The sequence below is a fragment of the Canis lupus genome, chromosome 8, assembly GCF_048164855.1.
Source record: "Canis lupus baileyi chromosome 8, mCanLup2.hap1, whole genome shotgun sequence".
In the NCBI taxonomy this organism is placed as follows: Eukaryota; Metazoa; Chordata; class Mammalia; order Carnivora; family Canidae; genus Canis; species Canis lupus.
The window spans coordinates 40,778,659-40,794,466 of NC_132845.1; the positions used below are offsets into that span (position 1 = coordinate 40,778,659).

The 15,808-nt window shown below is 43.3% G+C and overlaps 1 protein-coding gene across 4 annotated transcripts in view; it reads left to right on the forward strand.

Annotated features, from left to right (window-relative positions):
- The window catches only part of HMOX2 (heme oxygenase 2), a 32,792-nt gene that overhangs the window by 2,654 nt on the left and 14,330 nt on the right, over window positions 1-15,808 (forward strand). Inside the window, exon 1 of one of the 4 annotated variants that reach the window (XM_072835581.1) lies at window positions 12,889-13,166. The exons of 2 other annotated variants lie outside the window; for them this stretch is intronic. The gene's annotated coding sequence lies outside the window, so the exon portion shown is untranslated. Of the gene's footprint in view, window positions 1-12,888; window positions 13,167-15,808 lie in introns of those variants that run through there. One more of the 4 variants, XM_072835579.1, reaches the window with a different exon arrangement.

A 15,808-nucleotide genomic window follows, 5' to 3' on the forward strand; every position in this document is an offset into this window, starting at 1 on the left:
GCCCAATGTGGGACTCGATACCAGGACCCCAGAATCACGCCCTGGGCCAAAGGCAGGCACTAAACCACTGAGCCACCCAGGCTGCCCTGGTTTCCTTTTAATAGGTGATTCTCTTGATAAGACAGTTGAGCTCTGCATCAGTATTGCACCAAAACTATAATATCACTTCTTCAGGAGAGAGGTATTTTTGAAAAATTGGAATTGTGGGGTACCTGGGTGAGTCATTCGATTAAGTGTCTGCTTTTACTTCAGGTCATGATACCCGGATCCTGGGGATCCAGCCTCACTTCAGGCTTCCTGCTCAGTTGGGGCTCTGATTCTTTCTCGGCCCCTCCCCCTATTCATGCTCCGTGGCTCCCTCTCTCAAATAAAATCTTAAAAAAAAAAAAGAAAAGGAAAAAGAAAATTGGAATTGTGTATTTATTGTAAAGTTGAGAATTCAGCTTAACGCCGTGGAGACAAAAGAGATGAAAAATTTGAACTGTAAATTACCTCCTGGTATGTTATTGGCCATAATTAACTAAAAAGTTATAAATAAATATTTAGAGCAATCTTGTTTTCTTATAGTAATCAGTGAGAGAATTAAGAGCTCTGGATTACATCTTTTGTGTTCAACAGAGTGAGAGTTATGTGCTTTTTAACTAAATTATCTAATTCAGTTTGTGCAAAAACAGGATGAAATGTCATTTCACTGTGTGTTGACATCACACTCCCAATTAGATGGGGTTACTAAGTAGTGTTTCCAAGGCCCCTCTAAATCCCGCACTCTCACCAGTGTTTTGGCTTACGTACTATATTTAAATTTTGTTGTTTGAATGATTTCTCAGGATATTTTTGCAGTACTGAGAAGCAGTACCATTACTGATTAATTTTGGGGAGGAAGAGAGGGACAGAGAGAAAACTATAAGGGAGGGGAATCTTGGAACAGTTACTGTAATGGCTTATACGAATGTCTTTTTTTTTTTTTTTTTTTTTATGATAGGCACACAGTGAGAGAGAGAGAGGCAGAGACACAGGCAGAGGGAGAAGCAGGCTCCATGCACCGGGAGCCCGATGTGGGATTCGATCCCGGGTCTCCAGGATCGCGCCCTGGGCCAAAGGCAGGCGCCAAACCGCTGCGCCACCCAGGGATCCCCCTTTTTTTTTTTTTTTTTTAATACTGGAAGAGATTTCACTCTGGGGACCACTCAGGTGCTCTGTAATGTTCAGTGTACGGTTTACTTCTCTACATTGATTCTCTTTATTTACCATAATATGTTATTTCCCATTGTATTACATATTTTTTAAAAAATATTTTATTTATTTATTAATGAGAGACACAGAGAGGGAGAGAGGCAGAGATACAGGCAGAGGGAGAAGCAGGCTCCATGCAGGGAGCCGGACGTGGGACTCCATCCTGGGTCTCCAAGATCAGGCCCTGGGCTGAAGGTGGCGCCAAACTGCTGAGCAACCCCCCCCCCCCAGGCCTCCCTGTATTACACATTTTTTTTTTTTAAGATTTTATTTATTTATTAGAGACAGAGAGATAGACAGGCAGAGGGAGAAGCAGGCTCCACGTAGGGAACCTGACGTGGGACTCGATCCCGCGTCTCCAGGATCACGCCCTGGGCCGAAGGCAGGTGCTAAACCGCTGAGCCACCCAGGGATCCCCTGTATTACACATTTTAAAGCCAACTAATGAAGACAGCGGAGCCCCTCAGAAATTTCATTTTTATTTTTAATTTTTTAAGAATTTTTTATTCATTAAAAAAAAAGATTCTTTTATTAATTTGAGAGAGCACAAGCAGTGGGAAAGGCAGAGGGAGAAGCAGAAGCAGACCCCCTGCTGGGGAGCCAGAAGCCTGACATGGGGCTCCATCCCAGTACCTGGAGATGATGACTTGAACCAGACACTCTACCATCTGAGCTACCAAGGCACCCCAGAAATTTCGTTTTTAATTTTTTTTTTAACTTAAAAGATTTTATTTGACAAAGGGCACTAGCACAAATAGGCAGAAGGAGAGGGAGAAGCAGGCCTTCTGCGGAGCAGAGATCCGATGTGGGGCTTGATCCCAGGACCCTAGGATCATGACCTGAGCCGAAGGCAGATGCCTAACTGAGCCACCCAGGCGCCCCTCATTTTTAAATTTCTAATAAATTTGACACAAAATACTAAAGTACAGCAGCTCATAACTGATGGCCTGATCTAGGAACATTGCATATATTTATGAATGTGCAGTTACACTTATACATATTGCAAGAAATCTTTTCTGAATGACCATTGTCTTTTAAGAGTAACATTGGTTGGGGACCCCTGGGTGGCACAGCAGTTTGGTGCCTGCCTTTGGCCCAGGGCACGATCCTGGAGACCTGGGATCGAATCCCACATCGGGCTCCCGGTGCATGGAGCCTGCTTCTCTCTCTGCGCCTCTCTCTCTCTCTCTCTCTCTCTGTGACTATCATAAATAAATAAAAATTTGAAAAAACAAAAAAAACAAAAAAAAAAAACAAAGAGTAACATTGGTTGGGGATCCCTGGGTGGCTCAGCGGTTTAGCGCCTGCATTTGACCCAGGGCCGATCCTCGGGTCCTGGGATCAAGTTCCGCATGGGGCTCCCAGCATGGAGCCTGCTTCTCCCTCTGCCTGTGTCTCTGCTTCTCTCTCTCTCTTTCTCATGAATAAATAAATAAATCTTAAGAAAGTAACATTGGTTATTGGAGCTCACTACAGATAATTTAAAGGTGTATAGCTATTGTGAAAGGAATCCATTTACAAACAGCCCATCAAAGAACCACATCTAAATTGCAATCATGGCAGACTGAAATAGAGCCAGGAATTCCTTTTGGGTTGTCATGTCAACACATCTGTATTCAGACCTCACAAGGCAGTATTCTGAACTCTTAACTAGGCATTTCAAAACAGCAGTTAAATTCATAAGGCTCTTATCAGTGAACAGGTGTTTTTTTTCTATTTGATGTAATTTTCAAAGGCTTTTAGCAAACATACATTTTTCTTTGTGATAGATTTCTTTCTTGCTTGCTTTTTTTAAAAGATTTTATTTATTTATTCATAAGAGACACAGAGAGAGAGGCAGAGACACAGGCCTAGGGAGGAGCAGGCTCCATGCTGGGAGCCCGATGTGGGACTCGATCCCGGGACTCCAGGATCATGCCCTGAGCCAAAGGCAGATGCTCAACCACTGAGCCACCCAGGTGTCCCTGTGATAGATTTCTTTAAGGAAAAACCGTAGTAGTAATCCATGGGCCGACTTCCATTTATGGAATAGGAATTACATCAGAGTGCGTGTATTCTTGCTGTTCAATGATGGGATGTTACGGAGGATTCTTTAAGTGTGTGCTTGAATATCTCACTCAGTGAAAGTCTGCAGATAGACTGACTTTGTGCTTCAGAGTGGTTGATTGTTGGAGCTTCTGGCTGGCTCAGTTGGTAGAACATGCAGCTCTTGATCTTGGGCAGTCATAGTTCCAGGCTCATGTTGGGTATAAAGTTTACTTTATAAAAAGGTGACTGAATTAAGTACAAGGTTAAGCTGACTAGTCAGTTTTTTTTTTTTACCCAGAGCTATTAGACAGTTTTGTTTTACATGTTCGTGTATATATTCAAATACGTACTCATTTATATTAGACTGAAAAATAAAGGGTTTTTTCTCCCAAACAAGGAAGTTTTGATGGTATATTTTTGACTGTGAGGAAAACATTTATTCCCTTTGAGCTGCAGTTTCTTTGTCTGAAAAATGGGGTTAATACTTAATGAGGTTAAGAAATTAAAATAAGAAATAAAAATTAAATTAAATTAATTTAAATTAAATTAAAATTAAGGTTAGCACCTTAAAATACCTTTAGTGCCTTCAAGCTGTTTTATAGATCTGAGGGGTTTTCAAACCTTTCTATTTGGATAAGTTTGGGATTGGGCCAGGGAATCTATGGTTTTAAAGTTTCCCATGCGATTCTTGTTTAGGGCCCCCTGTCTAAAACACAGGCTGGATCGAAGTGGGAGTGGACTGGCAAGAGGAGGAAATGAGGAAGTGGACAGCTGAGGGGGAAAGAAAGGGGTAATTGTTGCATGGCAATGGCTGCTGTCAGCTTATACACCAGAGGTCGAGCAAGTATATGGTCTCTTCTCTCTGCTTAGGGGAAAAAATTATTTTTTGTCACATGAGTAGATTTGTTTCTTTCCCAGGAGTATCATAGGCCTAATTATTGTCATAGTCCTCAGTAACTTTAAAAGGGGTTTGGAGAAGAATGGAATAACAGAGACAGGTATCTTGCACCCTGCCTGCCTGACTTTTTCTAAATACTCCCAGCCTCTTGTCTTTCTTCTGATGAGCTCCCTTAGTTTCAGAAGACTCAAGTTTCACTGTTTTGTTTTGCATTCAATACCACAATTAGGGATCCCTGGGTGGCACAGCGGTTTGGCGCCTGCCTTTGGCCGAGGGCGCCATCCTGGAGACCCAGGATCGAATCCCACGTCGGGCTCCCGGTGCATGGAGCCTGCTTCTCCCTCTGCCTGTGTCTCTGCCTCATTCTCTCTCTCTCTCTGTGACTATCACAAATAAATAAAAATTTAAAAAAAAATACCACAATTACCTGAGAGTTGTGGGAAGGCACTAGGGTGATTTAAACAATCTGCCATCACGCTATTAGCTAACCTAATTGCTTGGCCTTCCTCCTGAGTTGCTATGATGGTCATATATTTTATGCCAAACACTGGGGCACATAGTCTGTGAGCATATAGATGTACTAAAGGAATTGATGGGATAGGATATTTGATTTGAATCAAAACTGTTCTGGATGGGACACCTGGATGGCTGAACGGTTGAGTGTCTGCCTTCAGCTCAGGGCGTGATCTCGGGATCCTGAATCAAGTCCCCACATCCGGCTCCTTGCAGAGAGCCTGCTTCTCCCTCTGCCTCTCTCTCTCTCTCTCTCTCTCTCTCTCTCTGTCTCATGAATAAAAAAATAAAATCTTAAAAAAAAAAGCTGTCCTGGAAAATGTGGAACAGAAGGCTCAGTATTTAGCACTGTTGCCTGTACTACACAATTAATCTTTTTTAAAAATATTTTATTTATTTATTCATGAAAGACACACACAGAGAGAGAGAGAGAGAGAGGCAGAGACACAGGCAGAGGGAGAAGCAGGCTCCATGCAGGGAGCCCGATGCTGGACTCAATCCTGGGTCTCCAGGATCATGCCCCAGGCCAAAGGCAGCGCTAAACTGCTGAGCCACCCAGGATACCCTACACAATTAGTTTTTATACTGTGGTACATTCTTGTGTTGTTTATTATTATTATTATTTAAATTTCTCACTGTCTTGAGAGGCTCTTAAGTCCAAAACAAGGTCTTAGGCCTCTTTGTAGTCATAGAGCCCATGAGCATTATTATTTTTTTAAATTATTTAATTATTTACTTATGATAGTCAGAGAGAGAGAGAGAGAGAGGCAGAGACAGGCAGAGGGAGAAGCAGGCTCCATGCACCGGGAGCCCGACGTGGGATTTGATCCTGGGTCTCCAGGATCGCGCCCTGGGCCAAAGGCAGGCGCTAAACCGCTGCACCACCCAGGGATCCCCCCATGAGCATTATTAATGCTTGTTGATAATGCTATATGGTATGTCACGTGCCCAAGTATAGCCATCCTCTTCCTTAGTTACTGGATCTGCTCTTCTCTCTGGCAAGACCATTTCACACTGCTACAGAGGAACTGTTGTCACCTGGATTATCTCCAGGCCATTCTGGAGGAGGGCAGGCAGGTAAAGGGAACTGAGCAAAACTGGATTGGGAGAGTCTAGGTAGTATTTAAAGGCAGATGTAGTGAAGTGTTGATGTTCACTCCCTTGGCCTTCTATAGGAAGGCAAGGGGACGGGATCCCTGGGTGGCGCAGTGGTTTAGCGCCTGCCTTTGGCCCAGGGCGCGATCCTGGAGACCCGGGATCGAATCCCACGTCAGGCTCCCGGTGCATGGAGCCTGCTTCTCCCTCTGCCTGTGTCTCTGCCTCTCTCTCTCTCTCTCTGTGACTATCATAAATAAATAAAAATTAAAAAAAAAAAAAAAAAGGAAGGCAAGGGGAGAGTCAGGCCTTCTCTTTGTTTAGTAATAGCAGTTACCCTGCTAATTAGAAAAGCTTTTTTTAGATTTTTTTTTTTTTAAGTAATCTCTACACCTAGTGTGAGGTTCAAACTCATAACCCCGAGATCAGTGGTTGCATGCTCCACTGAGTGACCCAACCAGGCACCACCTAGAAAATACCCTTTTTTTAAAAAGATTTTATTTATTTATTCATTCATGAGAAACACACACAGAGAGGCAGAGACATAGGCAGAGGGAGAAGCAGACTCCTTGTGGAGAGCCTGATGTGGGACTCCTGGGATTACAAACTGAGCCAAAGGCACACACTCAACCACTGAGCCTTCTGTGGTTAGATAGAAGATAACTTTTAAAACACTCCGTTCTTGTACCATACTTTTTTTTTTTTTTGACAACTTCAGAAAAATTTCCAAGTGTATGTATTCAGTGTCATGTTTGTCCTGCTCTTTGTGTTTACAAAGTCGTCTAGAGGACCCAAGACAAGAAACGTGGGATGACAAACTGCTGTAGGTTATTCTTTCTTGCTTTTGCATTTGGCTTTCCTAGGGCATATGTCCAGTTTTAAAGTTAAAGTTCAAATGCAAATGCCTAAAGATAGAAGGACAAAGGAGCAGTGATGTCTGCCTGTTGGGCAGTATGTATTCCCTCTGTGGTGTGCGAAGTATTGCCACTGAGGGGGTTTGCAAAACAACAAACCCAGCACAGTCCTTGTTCACATGGAGTTGGCTATCACCTTGGGGAAACCTGAAAGAGTAAAATTGCTTTATATGGTTTATGATTGTTGTTCCAGTGTTTTGGGAGATGAGGGAAGTTGAAGAGGTGAGAGAAAAGACTGAAGAACTTGAACTGAACCCATTGGGGTTAGGTAAAAGAAGAGAAAAGAAGGCAACCAAAGAAATGGGAGACTTCTCTTTAATGAGTACTGAGAGTCTCACTTGAAAACATATTATAATGAGAATGTCTCTCATAAAGAGAATGCTAGAATAGGGATTCTTAACTTGAACTCTGGGTCCATGGGCAAATTTTAGGGGCCTCCGGTTGCTCTGGAATGTCATTGGCATCATTTGTAATTGTCCTGGGGGGAAAGTCTAAAGCTGTCATCTGATTCTCAAAGGGATTTGCAACCAAAAAAAGGTTAATGATTATTCTGGCAAATACCCTTCCTGCCCATCTTCAGAAGTGTATGTCTCTGAATTTCTGTCTTCAGCTGAGGAAGTACTTCGGTGGAAGTTTAGAGACAAACCATAGAATTCCATTGTAAACAAATAGCCTTTTACCAAATACTGTCATGGGACATACGTGAGTGCTCATTGCAGAGGACATTGCATTCCCAGAAAAGTCATGATCTAATCTGGTTCCTAGGAACAGGGCAGCTAAAGCACCCTCCCTTAACTAGTGTGGTTGAGGATCCAAGCCTGTCCTCAGAAATCTTAAAATCAAGGGTAGTAAATACAGAGTTAGAGCTAAGAGTATTAGGGATGGGATGAATTGAAGACACAGAAACCACAGGCTTTTTGGAAGGTCAGGATGTTTTCAGGAAGCTACTGGACTATTGGAAACAAGGTGTGAAACAGTAAAGGGAGCTCTGGTGCAGCAGCGAGAAAGCCCTGGGCAGGTCCAGGAACAGTGGCTAATCCAGGACCAGCTTCTTTTTGTTGCTTGGACACACAAACCTAAGTAAGATACTGTCCTAGAGTCACTGTCACTTAGCACATGTAGCAGGAAATGGAAGCCATCTGTTTCAAAGCAAATGACCTAGCTTCCCTAGACCACAGCCAGCAAACTAGGCTGAGCTCAAGAGTTCCTAAGGATGCTAGAGGAGCTGAGCTCCTGAATACTTGGCCTGGTTTTATCTTTTATTTATTTATTTTTAAATTAAGTAAGCTCTACACCCACCATGGGTCTTGAACTCAAGAGTCATATGCTCTACTGACTGAGCAGCCAGGTGTACCCTGCCACCATTCCAACTGTGGAGACTACTCACTGTATTTCCTTTATGTATTGGTCTTTTGTGTAGGGTTTGGTTTAGAAAAAGGGTTGAGGGGCGCCTGGGTGGCTCAGTTGGTTGAGTGTCAGACTTAATTTCAGCATGGGTCATGATCTCAGGATCATGGGATCGAGCCCTGCATGGGGCTCTGGGCTCAGTGCAGAGTCTGCTTGGGATCCCCCCCTCCTTGTATACATGTGCACACTCTCTTTCTCTCTCAAATAAATAAAAATTAAGTCTTTTAAAAAAAGAAAAGATTGAGATGCCTCTCAGCCCTGGAGCACATGGTCCCCTGCCTTTCTTAGCTGTTGAATGTTTACCCTCTTTTTGTCTACCTTCTTTTCCCACAAAGTTATTAGTTCATTATTGCTTAATCATGTCCTTAGGTAACAGTAGATGTTCTGGGCTATTTGAATTTCTTCTTGATAATGATTAATAGAGACAGTAATATTTGTCCAGTTCTTTGGAATTCTTGGGAATTATAGGCACCCACTTCATGTATTTTTAATTCATGTAGTCTGTGGGGGCTGCCTCATGGAAGAGGAAGTTATTTAGTTTTACAGTGGCCAACTGTTGTTAGTTTGTTTTCCTTTAGTAAGTTGTGATCACTGTAGTATTTTGCTTTTTCCCCTGGCAGTAATGATAACCTTATTCCTTGGTGTATTTCCTCCAAAATGTTCTTAGAGACAGGATGTAGGCTTGTTAGACTCTATAGCTGTTCTTTCTTTGGGTTGACCCCTTCCCTAGAGTAGCAAACATGAGAATGCTGCTGTGTATCCCTTCTCTCCAAAGCCAACTAGAGGAATAAAGGGTTTTTACAGAGATAGACATCAGGAAGTGTCAGGTAGTTTGTGCTTGCCTGGGGTAAAAGAGTGCTGGCAAGCATTTGTTACATTGACTTAAAATTTTGCCAGTCCAGTCCAGTTCTTTTTTTTTTTTTTTTTTTTTTTGCAGAACCAATCCAGTTCTTTAAAAAGAAAAGGTGGGGGGATGCCATAAGGCAGCGTTCTGCTCCCAGTCAGGCTTTCACAGTGCTTAAAACAAAATCTAAAAGATGTGTTCTCAGTAGCTCTATCTGTGGCATGTAAGAAAGCCAGTTTAAAACCAATGTAATGGGGATCCCTGGGTGGCGCAGTGGATTAGCGCCTGCCTTTGGCCCAGGGCGTGATCCTGGAGACCCGGTATCGAGTCCCACGTCGGACTCCCGGTGCATGGAGCCTGCTTCTCCCTCTGCCTGTGTCTCTGCCTCTCTCTCTCTCTCTGTGACTATCATAAATAAATTAAAAAAAAAAAAAAAACAATGTAATGTAGCATTTCTCCTTCAAAGATTAAACTGTTATTTGAGCACAAAGCCTCACATACTTGGTCCTCCGACATTCTCATTCCTCACCCTTATCAGTAGAAATTTCTGCAGTAAAAATGCTTACTCACTAGCCAGCCATTTTTATTTCTCGGATTCTTTTTTTTTTTTTTTTTTTAAGTAGTCTTCACCCCCAACGTATGGCTTGAACTCACAACCCTGAGATCAAGAGTCACATGCTCTACTGACTGAGCCAGCCAGGTACCCCTCTGGGATTCATTTTTAACTGTCTTTGTCATCTGCTGTTTGAGAATACCTTGATTTTGAGAATACCTCAAATTCTGAAAATCATTCATTGACTCAGCAAACCCTGATTGGGTGTCCTGTGTTGGGGCAGCAGGAGAGAAAGATAAATGAGCAGTAATCTGGAATATAAATAAGTACTGTAATGGAATATAGGTACTATAATAGATCATAAAAGGTTTGCTTAGGTAACTCTTTTTTTTTTTTTTTTTTCCTTAGGTAACTCTTAATGTAATATCAGGGCTCCAGGATCATCAAGCTCATTGTTTTCTATACCTTATTTTTAGAAGTAGCACAACCCCATTTTTGAAGAAAGAGTAGCAAGGAATTGGAAGCTGCTCTGGCCTAAAACAGGTTGGGGGGAGCCCACAGCTTTTCTTGTTCTGCCTCATATTAAATACCATTCTCCCTGCAGCTTACTGAGAAATACCTCCCATTTTATTTTTAAATTTTATTTATTTATTTGAGAGAGAGCACAATCGGGGGAGGGGAGGCAGAGAGAGAGAAGCAAATTCCCAGTTGAGTAGGTAGCCCAATGCAGGGCTCTTTCCAAGGACCCTAGGACTATGAGCAGAGCCAAAGGCAGACGCTTAACCGACTGAGCCACCCAGGTGCCCATCTCTGGTTTTATAAAATGAAGATATTGGAGTTCCTGGAAAGTCCTATAATACAGATAGCCAGTGCAGGCCTGGTAATAGAAGTTAGTTCTCTTGAGTGTTAGTCTGTTTGTCGGTCACACACCAGACTGATAAACAATCATTAGATTTCTTCCAGTTTTTTTTGTTCCATTCCATAAAGTCAGTACTGTCAGGGGCTTTACCTCTGCCTGGCTTCCTTCCGTACTGAGCTTTAAGCTTTAAAGGTTTTGCCTCCTAGTGATCCAAATAATACAGATCAGTCCTATTCCCAGGAAAGTACTGTGACCCCTTTCATTGTCATCTGTGGACAATGCCACGTTGCCCCATCTAGTAACAGCCCCTTCTGTTTTTTGGTGGAAATTCATTTTTTTCTGAGAAATCTCTGTAAAGGATATATGATAAAGGTGTGATGAACAGTGTGAAAGAAAAGTACAGCTTAGGGATTATAGTCAGTAACATTGCAATAAGTTTGTGTGGTGACTGGTGGTAACTAGACTTCACTTAGATCATTTTGCAATGTATGTAGATGTCAAATCCCTGTATACCTGAAACGAATATAATATTGTACCTCAACTATACTTGAATAAAAATTAAAGGATTAATAGGCACATATGGCATTTATATAGACATGGAGGTTCTGCCATGATGTTGTATGGGGAATTTGTATTCTGGGAATTTCATACTGGTGAGGAAAGTAAACCACATTGGTTGTAAAAATTTCACAGATCATGTCGAGTAGGGTGTGACAATCTGTTACCTCTTCCCTCCATGCTAGAAGGCTTCCTTGAAGAGCCGAAATATCTAGAAAGAGTTCGAGTTCGAGGGCATTTTGCTCAGTAATCACTGTATCACTTTGATCTTTCTGACTTTTAAGAGTGGTTTTGAGGGGTGTTTGAAGTAATTTGTTATGGTAATGTTCATGAATGTTTTGTTTTTTAAAGATGATCCCTGTAAATCAGGGCTCTTAATGAGAGACTTTTTAGACAAAAGGAGAGTGCTGCTGTTACAACCAACTGCTGGTAATTTCACACTGCTTACGGTATATTTTCTTTATTATGATATATTTTCTTTATACTCTGGTCCCTGGCTACTTCTTTTTTTTTTTTAATTTTTAATTTATTCATGAGACACACACACACACACAGAGAGAGAGAGAGAGAGGTAGAGACACAGGCAGAGGGAGAAGCAGGCTCCATGCAGGGAGCCCGATGTGGGACTCGATCCCGGGTCTCCAGGATCACACCCTGGCCTGAAGGTGGCGCTAAACCACTGAGCCACCCGGGCTGCCCTCCCTGGCTACTTCTATGGGACTTCGGCATTAATGTACAAATCAGGCCAGATATACTGAGGGAGGAAAACAGCTGCATTCCAAGGAGCTGTGTTGCCCTTCCACTAGCATAAGGAGCCAGAGTGGGCAGCAGCAGGCTGACTGCTCTGTGCCCCTGACCCCTCTACCAGTGGAGGCAGGACCCTCTGGGAAAGCTAAACTCCTTACTCTGAGCAAGTCCCAGTAGCTGCTGTTGCTTGTCCTTGCTGATTTTGTAGGATGGAGCCAGCCTTTTGGAGTTAACAATTCTGAGTCTGGGCTTGTTTCCTTGCTTCCACTCCACCCACCCACCCCTTCCCCCATTTTCATTGTGAAAAGGCCTGGGAATAATACCTAACTGTAGGCCTGTGGGAATGTGTTAAGATCCCTTACAGGTCCAAAGTGAGATACAGGAGCCTCATTAGATTGACCAATACCTTGGCCTGTGGAGTTCCTAATCTTTTTTTTTTTTTTTTTAAGATTTTATTTATTTATTCATGAGAGAGAGAGAGACAGAGACAGAGACACAGGCAGAGGGAGAAGCAGGCTCCATGCAAGGAGCCTGATGTGGGACTCGATCCTGGATCTCCAGGATCACACCCCAGGCTGCAGGCGGCGCTAAACCGCTGCGCCACCGGGGCTGCCCTGGAGTTCCTAATCTTACATGAAGTTTATGTTGACATACTTCCTATCCATTGCACTACTGTTCCCAAGTAAACATATTTTTAGTAGACAAAGATGGGACTGAAAAAAAAATATATTTTAAGATTTGATTTATTCATGAGAGACACACACGGGGGGTGGGGGGGCAGAGACATAGGCAGAGGGAGAAGAGGGATCCATGCAGGAAGCCTAATGTGGGACTCGATCCTGGCACTCTGGGATCACGCCCTGGGCCAAAGGCAGACGCTCAACTGCTGAGCTACCCAGGCGTCCCTGAATATATATTTTTAAAAAGATTTATTTATGAGAGAGAGGTGGGGAGGGGCAGAGGGAAAGAATCTCCAAGCAGACTCCCCACCCCCGAGGGTAGAGCCTGACGTGGGGCTCAATCCCATGACCCATGAGCTGAAACTAAGAGTTATATGCCTGACTGAGCCACCCTGGTGCCCCAGGACAAAATAGATTTTAAACACTCAGCACATGGAGAACATACTTTTAGATTCGAAACCAGATCTTCTAGTTCTCTCTAGTTACTATGACACTAGGTGCCATAGAGATGTGCAGATCCTATTGTGACCTCTCATTGGTGTAGGGATGCTGCAAGTCTCTGGCTTCATTGTTCACCAAAGCCTGGCAGGTCTGGCTGCTTCCCTTCATGCACCAAGTGGTGGAGATGCCATCCTCCCCTCTGGAACCAGCTGTCTCCAGTCTTGGTTTGCCCTGCTAGTCAACAAAAGCAGGGCTCACCAGGGGACAATCTTCCTGGTTGCCGTGTAATCTGTAATCTGAGCAAGCGAAGGTGAGTGTTGTGAGATGGGCAGCAGCAGCTTCTGAAGTTTCAAATGGGAGCCTGAGCATTTACTTCTCAGAAATCATAGGACTGAGGTAACTTTTCATACAAAACAACAACAACAACAACAACAAAAACAAATAGCACTCAGTGGTTTAGAAAACCCTTTCACTGCACAAGTAAATGCATTGTAGTATAGCCTCATTTTCCGTTTTGCTAGTAGTCGGTGGTGTCATCATACTAATTTCACATGCCTGTTAACTGGGATAGGAGGAATGAGCTTGAATTCAGGAAGGACTTCGGTTTGATCCCAGCTCCTTTTTCTTTTTTTTTTTTTATTATTTTATTTATTTATTTTTTTTTAATTTTTTTTTTTTATTTATTTATGATAGTCACAGAGAGAGAAAGAGAGGCAGAGACACAGGCAGAGAGAAGCAGGCTCCATGCACTGGGAGCCCGACGTGGGAATCGATCCTGGGTCTCCAGGATCACGCCCTAGGCCAAAGGCAGGCGCCAAACCGCTGCGCCACCCAGGGATCCCTCCTTTTTCTTTTTTAATTTTATTTATTTATTCATGAGAGACACAGAGAGAGAGGCAGAGACACAGGCAGAGGGAGAAGCAGGCTCCATGCAGGGAGCCTAACGTGGGATCCCCGGACTCCAGGATCACTCCCTGGGCCGAAGGCAGGCGCTAAACCACTGAGACACCTGGGCTGCCCCCCAGCTCCATTTTTAACTTTCTAAGTGACCTTGGCCATATTACTTAAATCTATCAATCTTCATTTCTTCACAGTCAATGGGACCCTGCTTGAAAGTGACTTAGCCTGGTGTGCCCAGGTCTGTAGACTTCAGTCTGGCGCTCTTCCTCTGTACCACACTCCCACGGTGAACTTGAGGACCTTCTGTTCTTGCAGAGGTGCTGCTGAGGCTCTTTTGAGTCTCTTTGTAGAGAGGAAAGCACCTGGGAGCCGATAGCACTCCATTTTCCAAAGTGAAAATTCAGCAGGAGCATCCTAATCAGCCAGCCACTCTCCCTCCACCCCCCAAATGCTATTCAAAGTCATCATCTATGAGAGATGCTGAAGACACATGTGACAACTGTTGCACCTGAGTGAAAGGGATAATGATGACTGTACTGAAGCCACAGGACACATGTTTTCGAGATTGTTCCAAAGTTGGAATAATTTTTACTTGATGGTACCTAGGGATGACCCTTGGTGAATCAGCATTTCTTCTGTTAAAACCAGCCCTTAAAAAAAAAAAAAACAAAAAAAAAAAAACAGCCCTTGTGGGATGTCTGATGTCTAGGCTTGCTTTATTTATTTATTTATTTATTTATTTATTTATTTATTTACTTATTTATTTATTTATAAATATTTTATTTATTCATGAGAGAGAGAGAGGCAGAGACACAGGGAGAGGGAGAAGCAGGCTTCATGTAGGGAATCCGACGTGGGACTCGATCCTGGGTCTCCAGGATCACCCCCTGGGCTGAAGGAGGTGCTAAACTGCTGAGTCACCCTGGCTGCCCCTAGGCTTTATTTTATTTATTTATTTATTTATTTATTTATTTATTTATTTATTTATTTATTTATTTATTTATTTATGATAGTCACAGAGAGAGAGAGAGAGAGGCAGAGACATAGGCAGAGCGAGAAGCAGGCTCCATGCACCGGGAGCCCGACGTGGGACTCGATCCTGGGTCTCCAGGATTGTGCCCTGGGCCAAAGGCAGGCGCTAAACTGCTGCACCACCAGGGATCCCTATTTATTTATTTTTTTAAACAGTACACGTTGTTGTTGTTTTTTAAGATTTTATTTATTCATGAGAGACTTAGAGAAAGAGGCAGAGACACAGGCAGAGGTATTCTTTTTTTTTTTCTTAATTGTTTTTTTATTTTTATTTTTATTTATTTATGATAGTCACGCAGAGAGAGAGAGAGAAAGAGAGAGAGGCAGAGACATAGGCAGAGGGAGAAGCAGGCTCCATGCACCGGGAGCCCGACATGGGATTCGATCCTGGGTCTCCAGGATCCCTCCCTGGGCCAAAGGCAGGCGCCAAACCGCTGTGCCACCCAGGGATCCCCCAGGCAGAGGTATTCTTATAAAATGTGGTCTTACCCGTTTTAGAATTCAGTCAGGGCTTCAGCTCTGGCCCCGGGTACTTCTCATGGGAAAGAGTCTTCATCTTCTCAGCCCTAAGACATGGTCCTCTCATATGAGGTGGAGTGACATTCAGGGAACAGGAGTCTTTATGTTCATAGTAGGAAGTCCCTTTACCAGGTCTTCGGCAGCAGCAACAGTAGGCTCCTGGCCCCTACTCCAAGCTCTTTTTTTAAAAAAATTTTTTAAATGTTTATTTATTTATTTATGAGAGACACAGAGAGAGGCAGAGACACAGGCAGAGGGAGAAGCAGGCTCCCCGCAGGTAGCCTGATCTGGAATTCAATCCAGGGATCCTGGGATTATGCCCTGAGCTGAAGACAGGTGCTCAACCACTGAGCCACCCAGGCATCCCTACTCTGAGCTCTTTTCAGGTTTCATCCCCAATGTCTACTCTGAATGCTTGCTCATTTGTATTTAAACATGCTAGAGATGAGCACACGCCAAGCCCCAGTAAAAAAAGAAAGCCCGCCAGAGAAGTCTTGGACTTCCTGAGTGGTCAGTTTTTGAGGTTACTAAGAAGCTAGTGCCTTTGGACTAGTTAGTGGTTGTTTTGCTTTCTGGTTGCTTATTGT